This window comes from Equus przewalskii, chromosome 6 (genome assembly GCF_037783145.1).
Source record: "Equus przewalskii isolate Varuska chromosome 6, EquPr2, whole genome shotgun sequence".
Taxonomy (NCBI): Eukaryota; Metazoa; Chordata; class Mammalia; order Perissodactyla; family Equidae; genus Equus; species Equus przewalskii.
The window spans coordinates 13,258,429-13,262,613 of NC_091836.1; positions in this window are offsets into that span (position 1 = coordinate 13,258,429).

Consider the following 4,185-nt stretch of genomic DNA (forward strand, 5'->3'; position numbering starts at 1 on the left):
CTAGAAGCAGAAAGTACAATGGTGGTTTCCAGGGGCTTGTGGGAGGATGAAATGAGGAGTTGCTGTTTAATGGGTATAGAGTTTCCGTCATGCAAGATGAAAAAGTTCTAAAGATCTGCTGTACAGCAATGTGGATATAGCTAACAATACTGCACCATACACTTAAAAGTTTGTTAAGAGGATAGATTGCATGTCATATGTTTTTTACTACAAAAAAAAAAAAATAGGAAAAAAATAGACATTTCTCTCACTACAGGACATTTTTGTCTTTAGAAATATTAATCGCCACAGCAATATTTTTTGTCTTTCCCTGTGGGACAGAATGTATCCGTTCTATCCAGAGTATTTCAACCCCTCACTCCTGGTATGAAATACAATCCCAATCCCAGTATTGAAACTTTATATGATAACCAACCATTGTTCAAAAGTATGGGCCATATTGTCCTCTAATAAATGTAATGTACTAGAAAAAAAGAGACATAAACCATTTCTATTACCTAAAAAAATTCCCTTTCTCTTTTGCATCAATCCCCCTCCCCCACTCTCACTCCCTGGAAATCGTTGATCTAATTTCTGTTTCTGTACTTTTATCTTTTCTAGAATGTTATAGAAACGACTCATGCATTATGTAACCTTATGTGTCTGCTTTCTTTCATTTAGTATGTTTTTAAGATTTATCCATTTTGTCACATATATCAGTAGTTTGAGGGTTTTTTTATTATTACTGAACAGTATTCCAATTTGTTTTGACTTTTTAAAGAATTTGGTTGCAATCCTGCTTGCAATAGTCTACCCAAAAGACCTGATATCGATGCTTCCCAAAAGCAAACTCAACACCTAGGAAACAGAAGTTGTATTGAATCATGAACAGGTTTGGAGGGAAGTGAATATCCAAAGTCAAGCAGACCTCTTTGCTGGATGATTTCTGCTTTGTTGATTCTGCACACTCCTCTTTTAAGGCCTGTGGTGGATTAAGAAGGTTACTGTGTAATCCAACTTTTCTCCTTCAAAGCAAGAAGAACATCAGCGTGCAGTCTATCATTTAGTGAAATGAAGCTCTTGCTCACTGGTGGAGGGGGAAATAAAAGCAAATTTTAAACTTATCATCCAAATAACTGGTTTTGAATCTTGCCTGAGCATAAAAGTATCATTAGAAACTTAAAACATATACACACACCAATCCCCATCCCTGACTTTGACATTAGAATCTTCAGGTTGGTCCTGGAGTGTGAGTATTTTAAACATGGTGATTGATTCCAATGAATAAACAGAGTTGAGAATCCCATGTTTGAAAGTCTCCTCGAGTCTGTGAACTTGAATTCTCTAGTGTAGAAGAGGCTTAAGATTCACCTTTTCTCATCTATTTCCTCCTCTTTTCCCTAGATGAGGCGAAGACAAATCATCTGTGGAGAAGCTTGTGACATCCACATTCACATTTTGTAGGAGTGGGGGCAGGAAGCCAGGAAACACAACTCTACAGGGCGAGAATCCCTTATTCCCTAGATGTGGCCCTCCTAGGCTGGAGGCCAGAGAAGCTGCCCCCGCTCTCTCCCACTTTCACCCCCTCCCATCCCAGCAGCCTGTAAGCCTGACTGGTAGTGTGGGGCTACTGAGCCAGGTTGGAAACTGGATTCTGTCCTACTGCATCCATTGAGAGGGAAGGCCAGTAAGGAGCCAATGTCAGTCATGAAGAAAGGCTGAGGACAACTTATTGGTTTACTTTTAGGCATAGCACAGCGCTCAGGGTGGTACAAGCCACACAAGATTGTGAGGGATAATTAGGTCTATGTGACCAAACTGCTGGACTGCAGTGTTCAGTGTTTGGCCAGCTCAACGAATGGACTCCATAAGCTCTGTAACTAATCTTCTGCATAAATTATACAAAAATGGCCGCTAAAATTGCTCCCAGATTATCGCATAATAAGGAATTGATTTGTTGTTGGCATATAGACACAGATTTTCTTTTATCACTGCCTTAATTTTATGGTTACTATTACTGACCATTATAGAGGAAATGAAACCGTTTCCGGATACATGAGGCATTGCTGCAACCAGACTAAATTTACAGTGAAATAGCTGACCACATCTTCTTAATTATTTGAAAAGTTCTAAATCATGCACCAAAGGTTGAAGAGTTCTTATTTTCTCTTCCTCTTCTGCAGAAGAGTCAGAATGATTTAATTTAGACTTTCCCATGTTTTCTTAGCTGACATGGTTTAGGTAGAAATGAGGGTAAATGCAGAAATGACTTCTTAAAAAGTTAATACAAAAGTAGCATTCAACAACGTAAGTAGCAGCATGAGATTTGGGAAAGAGCATGTACTGGGCATAGAGCTCTCAGTGCCTGCTCTGCTCAAAGCCTCTTCAGAGTCAATGCCCAGAGTGGTCTCCTCAGCCAAAAGTCACCATGCGTCTGTGGAAAATGTGACCTGCCATTATGGCTACATATGATTAGCTCAGAGAGGGATGCCTCTCCCAAGGTGCTCATGGGCTGGCAGACAGTCTCTAAGACATGGACATAAAAGTTCTGTCCAACAGTGGGGCTCTACAGAACAGTGACTAGCCAATGTACTGGCTCCTCTCTCAGAGGGAGTTTGAAATGTGAGCAGGTCCATTAGTCAGTAGAGACAGAAGTAGAATCAATATAAGCACACATTAAACTTTGAGTCACTCCTTGAATAGAAAGTTAAAGTAGGGACTCCAAGGAGTCAATTAGCACGAGAACCTTTGACTATGAAGCCAGACAGTGTGCAGGGTTATCCCAACCATTGGTAGGGAGTAAAGGGGAAGGTTCCAAGTGGAAACCCACTTACAATACATCTAAATATTTAGAAATTATAAAACAAACCATGTCCATGGCTCAGATCTTATTCTCACCCAACAACCTGCAGCTTATTCCTCAGATGTGGCCCTAACAGACGGGAGACCAAAGTAGCTGCCCTCCATTCTTTCCCACTTCCACTCCCTCCCATCCCCAGCTGCCTGTGAGCCTGAATGGTAGCGTGGGTCTGCTGAGGCAGGGTGGAAGCTGGACTCTGGCCAGGACTCCTTGGCATGACTGGCCCTGTTCAAACCTAGCATGGGGACTCCTCAAGTCAAGCGTCCTACACTGTATAGGTGGCCCTCCCCATTGCCTCACTTTTCTGACTCAAGATTTCCAGGTAGTTGTAAGCACCTCTCCAAACTACATGACACCAACAGAGAGGAGCAAAGGAGAAAAGGTACCCAGGGAGCCTCATCAGCAAAGACACCCACATCACACGATTTGGAGGAGACATCCTTCTCACCCAACCCCACCGCTCACATATATATGCTGCCACACCCTCAGCTTTGCCTGTGCTGACTTGGTGGGCCAATTCAACTTGTGCATTCTTCTGCCACGATGCCGTTCATTCAATGGGGGAGCAAAATATCAAAAAGCCTTCTTAGAATATCAAATAGAAGAAAATGTTTTATACTTCAATGTTTTTGATATGCAAGACATCCTAAGGTATGGGATCCAGTTTGGGGAACCTTCTTGCCCTGCTCAAAGAGTGGCACTAGCTGTATGCCTACAGAGCTTCTGCCTAACTTCCTCATGTCCACAGGCATCCTCACCATGAACTCCCATTATTGGACGACCCAGAGTTTTCCTGTGCCCTGTACTTGAAAGAACCTAATTACAGGGCACTAGATCACAAGAAATGAGACAAATGACGGTACCTCTTTCCTGCTCAATTTGTCTATATATGCATGTCTATGTGTGTATATAAGCTCATATATGTGTATATATATATCTATATATGCAAACAAGGTTTTCATTTCCCTGCCATCCACTGAATACAGAAAAGAAAACAGATAATTATGATGCAAAAAAGAGAGTCATGCTCCTAACCCAGACTTGGGGTCAGGGAAGGCTTCCCAAATGAAGTGACAATTAAAATGAGATCTGAAGGTTGAAGAGGAAGTTAGCCAGGATGGGAAGAATGGTATATACTAAAGCCAGAAAGAAGAAAGAGTATGACATCTTCAAGGAACAGAAAGAAGGATGATTGGAGCATAGAGTACAATGGAAAGGGGGAGGGGGAGACAGGGAATGGAGGGCCACAGAGGGAAAGACTAGGTTAGAGTGGCATTTATGGGCATGAGGCCAGACCAGGCGATGTTTGTAAGCCGCACTGAGGAGTTTGGAACCATTTGTGGGTT